This window comes from Suricata suricatta, chromosome 9 (assembly GCF_006229205.1).
Source record: "Suricata suricatta isolate VVHF042 chromosome 9, meerkat_22Aug2017_6uvM2_HiC, whole genome shotgun sequence".
Taxonomy (NCBI): domain Eukaryota; kingdom Metazoa; phylum Chordata; class Mammalia; order Carnivora; family Herpestidae; genus Suricata; species Suricata suricatta.
Window position 1 is genome coordinate 56523120 of NC_043708.1, and position 10868 is coordinate 56533987.

Genomic DNA, 10868 nt, shown 5'->3' on the forward strand with positions numbered 1-10868 from the left:
ATATTTTACAATGCAGATCATAAAAAACTTTCATAATCCAACCATTTATACCTGAAATTCTAAGCACTGCCTTGGATTTAGAATGTTCTGACTAGAGAGAGATATATATCCAGGCTCAGGCACACTGAATTCGAAGGAGGCACAAAGAAGGGAAGGTTTAGGGAGAGAAATGGGGAGACTGAGCAAATGACTGAGTAGGAAATGTGATTGCAAGCAAAACCAGTGTGTCTGGTGAGGTGAGATGTAAATGCCCAAAGAATTTCATACTTCTTGTGAAACATACTATTGTGATACAAAGCAAAGAGGTATGAAATCTGTTGGAATTGACACTCATGAACATTTATAGTTCTTTAAAAGCTTATAAAATGTCCTCATTCTGTGGTTTTTGAATTTTAAGTGTGTGTGTGTGTGTGTGTGTGTGTGTGTGTGTGTGTGTGGGTGTGTGTGTGGGTGTGTGTGTGTGTGTCTTGGCAGGGGCCAGGTGGTTGGGGAGGCTTTGTCAATAAGTTCCTAATTCGTTAATTATAAACAAAACCACACCAGAGTAATATGTTTTAATTAGAAATCTGGAACCAGAGAGGATTATCCCAGGAAAATATTTATTTTCAATTCTGCAGAGCTCATAGAAAGATCTTATTATTGGAGAAAACACTGAAATAAAGAAGAATGTGGCAGAAGTATCTAATAGACAGTAGATATCTTGAGTAAGAAGAAAGTTTAGAGAAAGTTCTCCAAATCAAAAGTTGATTGTTGTTTGCAAAATATAACTTGAAAACAAATCTTGTTAATGTTGTGTTCAGAGATTTCATAGCATTTATCGGATAATAGGCTGAAAGAAACCAGTCTCTGATGGAAATAGTGTAGCTTATAGTTACTTTTGTTTCTTACCGGTAACTTGCTTTTACAAGTTGCAAGGGGAAAGGGAACCCACTGATTTAAGTCTGATTTTGTAATAATAAAAATATAACATTGTAAGCAATACATGTTTAGCAGACAATGCTGCAATACTGTTGCATACACTCTTCTACTGTTCTAGAGTTCTTTAGGGTAACTCCTAGAAGTTTTATTGTGTCCTAGGATATAAGTGTCTCCAACTTTAGTAGATATTGTCCACTGTGCTTGAAAGGAGTAATGCCAATTTATACTCCCCCCAGCAGCAGTGTTTGGAAGACTGAGATCCTCTTTCCCCACATCTTTGTCAATACCTGGCTGGCATTTATTCTTTTAGCAACTGTTTATTGAGTAGCTAATGTGGTGGTATAGCACTAAAACAGTCCTTCCCTCATGGAGCCTTCATCCTAGTGGAAAAGAGACAGACACTGTACAAATATGTTTGCAGGTGGTTATAAGTAAGGAAGGTAAGAGATAGCAAACCATAGGGATGGGATAGGTGGGGTATGGTGAGCTTTATTAGGTCAGGCAAATCTTCCTAAATGAAATGACATGTAAGCAAGAACCTGATTGAAATAGGGAAGCAAGTCATGTGGATACATGGGCATAGGGGGAATGGTAAGTGTGAAGCCCCGAGGTGGGAGGATCCTTGTCTTTAAAATTTTTGTTAGTCTTGGGGCACCTGGGTGGCTCAGTAGGTTAAGGGTCCAACTTTGGCTCAGGTCATGATCTCACGGTTCATGAGTTTGAGCCCTGGATCATGTTCTGCGCTGACAGCTCAGAGCCTGGAGCCTGGAGCCTGCTTTGGATTCTGTGTCTCCCCTTCTCTCTCTACCCCTTTGCCACTTGCACTCTGTCTCTGTCTCTCAAAAATAAACATTAAAAAAATTAAAATTTTTGTCAGTCTCATAAGGTATGAGATGGTATCCTATTATTTTGATGTATGTTTCTCTTATTATAAGGCTATTGATCATTCAGTTTCATCTTTTGTGTATAGCCAGTTTCATTTTTCATTTTTTCCTATCAGTCAGCAGAATTTCTTTAGATATTTTGGATACTATTTATCAGTTATCTGTGTTTTGCACATCTTTTAAAAATGATTAAAATTATTTCTTTGCATAGGTTCTACACTCAAAAGAGTTTCTTACTATTTCTGGAAACACACAAATCCTTAAAAAGCAAACTTAAATATAGGAGGCAGTGTTTATACTAGAAAACTTATTGGGTTGGGGTGCCTGGATGGCTCAGTCCGATGAGCGTCTTACTTCATCTCAGGTCATGATCTCACGGTTTGTGGGTTCGAGCCCCTCGTCAGTGTCTGTGCTGACGGCTAGTTCAGAGCCTGGAGCCTGTCTTCAGATTCTGTGTCCCCTGTCTCTACCCCTCCCATGTTCATGCTCTGTCTCTCTCTGTCTCTCAATAATAAATAAATGTTAAAAAAAAAAAGAAAACTTTTCGGGTATATAAAAAGGTAATCACCTAAATAATTTTTGGACAGAATAGTAATGGAAAGAATTTGTTTTGGGAAAAAAATCTGAATTATTTGGAAAATTTTCTTAATTCTCTACTTATAAGTTTACTTGTGTATCCACATTCTGTTTTTTTTCCCATGTCAGATGGGTAATGTGCCAACGTCGTAGCAAGGCTTAAGGGTGGCACATGTCACACAGTGGCATGAACACCCAATCATCACACTTATGAATGACAAAAGGATCTTGTATATTCACATTCTTAGAAAGAGTTTACTGAGTCACAATTATGTAGATGAACATAAACAGAAACATAATGTGAGCCATAAATGGAAGCCACAGATGCAATTAAAAATTTTCCTAGAGTCACATTAAAAAAGGTAAAGGGGTTTCTGGGTGGCTCAGTCAGTTAAGCATTGGACTTCAGCTCAAATCATAATCTCTTGGTTCATGAGTTACAAGCCCTGTGTTGGGCTCTGTGCTGACAGCTCAGAGTCTGGAACCTGCTTCGGATTTTGTGTCCCCCTCTCTGCCTCTACCCACCTTGCACTCTATCTTTCTCTCAAAAATAAAAAAAAAGTTAAAAAGAAACAAGTAAAATTCAATTTAGTTATTTATATATTTTATTGAATTCAGCATATTAAAATATTTGATTTCAACATATAATCACTTTAAACATTATTGAAATATTTTATATTATTTAAAAATACTAATTCTTTGAAATCTGATGTGAATTTACAGTTACACCATATTTCAGTTTGGATTAACTACATTTGAAGAGCTCAGTAGCCATGAGGTCAATGCCTACTGTTTTGGACAGTGTTGCTCTGTATCATTTGAAATGGCTGAGTGCCCTCCACCCCCAATTGTCTGTGAAGTTGTATAGCTCTAAAAGCCCAGAGCTGAACAGCATTCCAAAGTAGCTAGGTTAATATTTTCTCCTCATAAGGAGTGATACATACTGCCACTCCAAAAAAAGGATTTGAAATTTGAACTGTTTTAACACTCCTGGATAAAAGTGGTGCTTGCCAAGAAAACCAAAAAAATATATAGTCTTTTTTGAAAAACATATTTCTATGATATCATTTGTAAAATTAGCAAAGAATGAAGTAAAAGATTGCTTTAAGGACTAGAATATACAGATGGCCAATAAACACATGAATAGATTCTTAACATCACTAATCATTAGGGAAATGCAAATAAAACCACAATGAGATACCACTTCACACCCATTAGGATAGCTATTATTTAAAAAACAAAACCAAACCAAACCCAGAAAACAAGTGTTAACAAGGATGTTGAGAAATTGGATCTCTTAATGCACTGCTATTGGAATGTAAAATGTTGCAGCTGCTGCGGAAAACAGTATGGCAGTTCCTCAGAAATTAAAAATAGAATTACGATAAGCTATGGCAACTCTACTTCTGGGTGCATGCCCAAAAGAAGTGAGAGCAGGGTCTCAAAGAGATATGCGTGCACCATGTTCAGAGCAGTTTTATTCACAATGGCCAAAGGCTGGAAGCAGCCTAAATGTCCATCAACAGCTGAATGGATAAACAAAATGTAATGTATACATCTGATGGAATATTATTCGGCCTTAAAAAAGACGGAGATTCTGACACATGCTATAACACTGATGAACCTGGAGGGCATTATGCTAAGTGACTTAAGCCGATCACAAAAGGACAAATACTGCATGATTTTACACATATGAGATACTTCCAGAAGTCAAATTCATAGAGACAGAAAGTAAAATGGTGGTTACTGGGGCTGATGGGAGGGGGAAATGGGAAGACACTGTCGAGTGGGTACATAATTTTAGTTTTGCAAGATGAAAACCATTCTGTGGATAGATGATGGCGATGGTTACACGACATGAATGTACTTAATGCCACTGAACTGTACGCTTTTTAAAAAATGCTTTATTTTTGAGAGAGAGAGAAAGAGACAGTGTGAGCAGGGGAGGGACAGAGAGAGAGGGAGAGACAGAATCCGAAGACAATCTCCCAGACTCTGAGCTAGCTGTCAGCACAAAGCCTGAAGCGGGGCTCAAACCCACCAACCATGAGATCATGACCTGAGCGGAAGTCAGACTCTCAACTGACTGAGCCACCCAGGCGCCCCATGAACTGTACACATTTTAGAAAATGGTTAAAATGGTAAATTTTATATTATGTACATTTTACCACAATTAAAATAAGTAAATTAAAAAAAAGGATTTGAAATTTGAACTGTTTTAACACTCCTGGATAAAAGTGGTGCTTGCCGCTACTTGGCTGTCGGCCCACCTGAGCTCAAACCCGGAACTTCTGCACCCATAAAACACCTTGCTCTCCCATATCAGGCATGACTTCCCTGACTCCCCGCTCCAGAGTCAAGGAACCTCGCCCGGGAATCGCAGATCCCAGTAAAGGCCTTCTTGGCTCCATAACGTGGTCTCTTTTTCCTCCCATCTCTGCCTCCATCTATTAAACCTTACTTATTTGTTTTTGAGAGAGAGAGAAACAGAGTGTGAGAGGGGTAGGGGCAGAGAGAGAGAGAGAGAGAGAGAGAGAGAGAGAGAGAGAGAGAGACTCTCAAGCAGGCTTTAGGCTCTGAACTATCAGCATAGAGCCCAACGTGGGGCTAGAACTCACGAGCCCTGAGATCATGGCCTGAGCCCAAGTCAGTACTCAACTAACTGAGCCACCCAGGCACCCCTTACCTGAAAGCATTTCTGCTGATAGTCTGAGACCAACCCAAAACTTGTGCTCTCTGTGCCTGGGAAATATTTAAAGCTGCCTTTGTCCTCTGGACAGGTTTGCAAGTACTTGGAGCCTCCGTGTGGGCTTCTCTGACGCTGGATGCCAGCACGACCACCCCTCTGGCCCATAGTTCTCAGGCAGCCTCTCCCTTTAAGACTTTGTTGCTGTCTCATTGCCCCTCCTTTCAGGGTATGGTTTTGTTGGGTGAGACTCAAAGAACTTCAGGCTGTTTCATCAGAATGGTCCACATCTGGTTCACAGGAACTGACCCACTGTGGGAAGGCTGAGTTGTTTCTTCCTAGATCTGCTAAGTAACAGATCTTCACATTCTAGTAACCAGCATGGACCAGCTACAACTGAATCAGCTTGTCACTCCTACTCTGCACATTTTCTGTCAGCAGTGCCACTGTCTTACCCAACAAAACAACAAAATGACAGTATTTTGTTATAGACAACAGGACTGGTAAGGCCACAAATCACTTTTTGTATATAATTAATTGTAATTAACACAATAAAAATATGGACTTTAAGATAATTTTATAATGAGATTTACCTTAATCATAAATGTCTAGGACTCTGTTTAATGTAAGTTGGTAGATAAACAATAAACTATTTAGATGACTCTATTTAGAGAACAGATGATCGCTACCAAACTGGCTGTATTAAGCTGGTGTCCCACTTTGGTTTTCAGTGTGCCAAGATGTTCATCTCCTCATTCCTCAGGGTGGCCACGATGGACCTGGTACAAATTTTATCATCTTCTGTGTGTGTTCTAGAAAATGTAAGGAGACCCTGTGCTATACTTCATGTTAATGAAAGAGACATTAACATGAGGGTTGAAAATAATTTAAAAAAATTGAACTTAGTGAAATTTTATTATAGGCTTTGGATATGCAAATTGCTATTAGTAATTGCTATGATAAGTGATATCTAGTGTCAACTCCTTATAAATGTCAGCAATTAACAGTGCATATTATATATTTTTGTCATTTCCAAAGCTGACTGGTCCCTATTTGTTTTGAAAATATGTCACTCTTTGAAGACTTTTTAGGAAGGACATATAATTTGTCAGCATTAATCATTTTTTTCAGATTTCCGGGATTTTATGTAATGGGACTTGCAGTGCTGGCCAAAGTTTAAAGTCTCTTATTTGATGCCACATAAACTCACTCACATAGATGATTAGTAATGATCATGTACTTTTGCTAAATCTTTGGGTTTATAAGCATTTGCATCCATATTCTTTCCTCTGGTCATGTTTCTATATTAAATATTGGGCTAAGTTTCAGCAGCAATGTCCAGTTAAATTAAAATGTATTTATATTTTATGGAAATGAAATCTGTCTTTATTTTGTTCATGATGGTGTACATAAAATATATTTCTTCCCTTGACATTTTGTTTGTGCAAAGAGATGGAAAAGGTAATGACTAAGTGTAATCAAAGTGTTTGTATCTTCCAGTAGATCAAGCATAGGAAAATTTTTTATTTTTTAATGTACTGTTCTATTAAAAACAACTCTACATTTCTTTTACCATGGAGACCATTGAATTACCCTGCTGGAACCCAGACCTGATTCTGCTAACAATATTTAATCAGGGCTATGAAGTTAAAAATATTCTTTCCTACCTGATTCTTTTAAGGAGATTGAAAGATTGTCCAGCAGCCTCTAAAATTCTGGAGATGTGTTAGAGCTCCAGAGTCAGTGATTTGGTTCTCATTAAGAATTTTTAAAAATCATGAAAAGTGGAGAATCCACTAAGCTTGGTTTGTTCATTTTCCCTTCTGATTCATAATTACTTCCTGATAGAAATTTGGCTAAACAGATTGACAGAAGTTGCAAACCTCTGTTAGGCAGAATGCTTTCAAAGTAAAAGTAAACATGATTTACTTTCCATTTTCCTTAAGAGTGGCACAGAGTTTTGATGCACGAAGTAGGTAGGCTAAAATGATGTTTTTGATTGAATTAATTAAATCTTGTGAGTCCTAAATATGCTTCCTTTAAATGATAGACACATAGTGAGGAGCCCTGGCTAGTAGCCCCTTGAAATCAAATATTTCCTAAGTTGTGCCACTTAAAGAAATGTTTTGACGCTTTTTGAAAATGCAATTAAATGGGTATATATGCTGTTGCAGAATAAGATCAGTAAAAACCATTGCTTTATATTGTTTTCCTCAGAATGCAATAAAGATTACCTTCTCTCATCAATTTTAAGACTTATTCAATGTATAAAGTTACAAAGTTCAAGTAATTGGACTTGGAATATATCCTGGAAGCTTCACAGTTACACTCCTGTGGTTAAAAGAGATAGTGTGAAAAAGATATCAGAAACCTAGTTCTTATTAACCAGCAATTGAGTTTTCACATGTTCCCGATAGAGGTAACAAGAAAATTCAGAACTTGGAGGTCTTCTTAATATGTGTATATGAGTCATGAGGTGAAAAAAATGGAAGGTTTAATGAAAGCTAAGTTTTCTCAGAAAGGTCTAACAATCCTGACTGTCTTTCTCATATGGTCATTAAGTTCTTAACGGCACAGAAGGCAGATCTGGTTTTCTAATATAGTTTTATACTCGGGAGTGCTTATCAAAATGAATGTGTCTCAGTGAAGCATTAACTTTATTTGTAAGGGGCATAAGTGACACAGGTGGGTTTCCCCTAGAAACTGACCCTGAGACATTTACATGCAGAAAGTTTATTGGAAAGTGATCTGAGCATCACCAGCCATGAAGTAATGAGGAGGCTGGGTTGAGTAGAAGGAAAAGGATCACTACAACGTGGTTGTGTGATGGTTAATTTTTTAAAAAAAATTTATATACAAGTTAGTTAGCATATAGTACAACAACGACTTCAGGAATAGATTCCAGCGGTTCATCCCCTACGTATAACACCCAGTGCTCATCCCAACAAGTGTCTTCCTTAATACCTCTTAGTCATTTGCTCATTCCCCTCCCACAATCCCTCCAGCAACCCTCAGTTTGTTCTCTATATTTAAGAGCCTCTTATGTTTTGTCCCCCTCCCTGTTTTTATATTATTTTTGCTCCCCTTCCCTTATGTTCACCTGTTTTGTATCTTAAATTCCACATATGAGTGAAATCATATGATATGTCTTTCTCTGACTAATTTTGCTTCACATAATACCGTCTAGTTCCATCTATGTTATTGCAAATGGCAAGATTTCATTCTTTTTGATTGCCAGGTAATACTCCATTGTGTGTGTGTGTGTGTGTGTGTGTGTGTGTGTGTGTGTGTGTGTGTAGCTCACACCTTCTTTATTCATTCATCCGTCAATGGACATTTGGGCTCTTTCCATACATTGGCTATTGTCTATAGCACTGTTATAAACATTGGGGTGCACATGCCCCTTCAGAACAGCATACCTGTATCCCTTGGATAAATACCTCATAGTGCCAGTCCTGGGTCGTAAGGTCATTCTATTTTTAACTTTTCAAGGAACCTCCATACTGCTCTCCAGAGTGGCTGCACCAGTTTATATTCCCATCAACAGTGCAAAAGAGATCCTCTTTCTTTGCATCCTCGCCAACATCCCTTGTTGCCTGAGTTGTTAATTTTAGCCATAGTGAGGTGGTATCTCACTGTGGTTTTGATTTGTATTCCCTGATGATGAATGATATTGAGCATTTTTTTTGTGTCTGTTAGCCATCTGGATGTCTTCTTTGGAGAAGTGTCTATTCATGTCTTTTGCCCATTTCTTCACTAGATTATTGTCTTTTTGGGTGTTGAGTTTGGTAGGTTTTTTTTTAATGGATTTTGGTTACTAACCCTTTATCTGATATGTCATTTGCAAATATCTTCTTCCATTCTGTTGGTTGCATTTTAGTTTTACTGATTATTTCCTTCAGGGTGCAGAAGCTTTGTGATGGTTAATTTTATGCATTAATTTGACTGGCCATGGAGTGTCCAGATATTTGGCTAAACATTATTTCTGAATGTGTCTACAAGGGTGTTTCTGGATGAGATAGCACTTGAATGATGCACTCAGTCAGGCAGATTGCCTTTCCTCATGTGGGTGGGTATCATCCAGTCCAGTGAAGATATGAACAGAACAAAAGATGGAGGGAGAAGTCATTTCTTTCCTGCCTGTTTGGGCTGTGATACTGGACTTCTGCCATCAGTCTGCAATTATCATCAATTCCCCTGGTTCTTAGGCCTTTGGCCTGGGACTGAATTACACCACAGCTTACCTGGGTCTGCAGTTTGCAGATGGGAGATCCAGAAACTTCTTGGCCTCCACAATCATGCGAGCCAATTCCTCATAATATATTGCCATCTCTCCCTCTCTCTCTTTCACTTATTGGGTCTGTTTCTCTGCAGAACATTGACTAATACAAGTTGCAATGGGAGCCTCAATTGACCCTACAGCCAGTTCTGGAGCAAGGATGGTCTTCCAGAATTGGCCCAAATTCAGACACAAAAACTGGGGAAGAGACCCTGATTTTGGGTGAGGTGACTCTCTCTAGTGAGAGCAAGGCCAGAAAAGAGACTGCTGTAAATGCTTCAGTCCTAGAGTGGGGACCCAAGTGTCTACTACTGTAGGTAACCTTTCACAGTCAGTAATTCAAAAAACCTCAGCATGTCATCTTTTGTAATCCTGTTGGTATTCAAACTTTGGATTTCTAGAGATATAGACCCCTTTTCAATGGGTATTAATAATAAATAAGACCTAAGACTTTCCCTGGGGTGTTGACAATGTATTAGAGGAAGGAGAATCCTCAATAGTGGAATATCGAGCATTTTGGTAGACTAAGGGTAAAGATGGACTCATTTCCTTTATGGAAGACTTGGTTCTCAGTGCTTCCCATATCCCACTACATAGACGGTTAACCTGCTCTTCTTATTCTTAATGTTATCTCTGATGCTTTCGTAGAAATCAGATATGTCTCTTTTGAACCCTATGAACTGACAGACAGTTATAAAAACTAATGCTTCTCTAGCATTTTTCAGTTTATAAAGTACAATGTCCCTTCGTCATTATTTGAAAATAAGAAAACGGAGGCCCACACAGGTTCCATGATTTGCTCAAGTTCTACCACCAAAAAAATGATAGAACTAGCATTCAAACACTTTTTTATTTCTCTGTAGGACTCTGGCCACCTTGTGGAACTGCAAAGGAACCAAAAAAGGCCACTTACTGAGCCCATAGCCACCAACCAGGTGAACCCATCTTTTCAAGACAGCTGGCTAGTTTTCCTAGGCTGTTGAAGTATTTAGTCCTACTATTAGAAACATTGTTAGAGTTTTTCCCCCTTATCTTCTTAATTCAAGTACATTTCCTTTGGATTTATTTTTTAGGTGGAGAAAATTTATTCGTACCTACTCTCCTCCCCATGTTTTCTCTTATTTCCCTTTTCACAAAGTTTTAGTTTACAATATTGTAGCTCTTATCATACCCCTTTTTTTTTTAAAGCATGAAGATCAACCTGGAGGCCACAAGTTTTATTTTTTTACTCATAACCTTACAAAGGAAAAACCATTATCAAATATGGTTGAAAAAATTATGGTCTTAAAAACTTTTTATTTTGACGTATTGCAGATTCATATGCATTTGCAAGAAATAGTACAAAGATCTTACCCAGTCTTCCTCAACGGTAATATCTTGTGTACCTGTAGTATGGTGTCACAGCCAAGATTACTTTCTATAACTTACATATTATGTTCTTGCCAAAGTATCCTTTATTTTAAAAAAATCCCTTAGAAATACAGGCAATCATCAGAGATTACTATGAAAAATTGTATGCCAGCAA

At 38.1% G+C, this 10868-nt stretch overlaps 1 non-coding gene across 1 annotated transcript; it reads right to left on the minus strand.

The window, feature by feature from the left end:
* Positions 1–2501: 2501 nt before the first annotated feature.
* Positions 2502–2605, minus strand: LOC115303261. Its single transcript, XR_003913953.1, has one exon. It is a non-coding gene; the product is annotated as a small nucleolar RNA U13 (small nucleolar RNA).
* Between the last annotated feature and the right edge of the window lie 8263 nt (positions 2606–10868).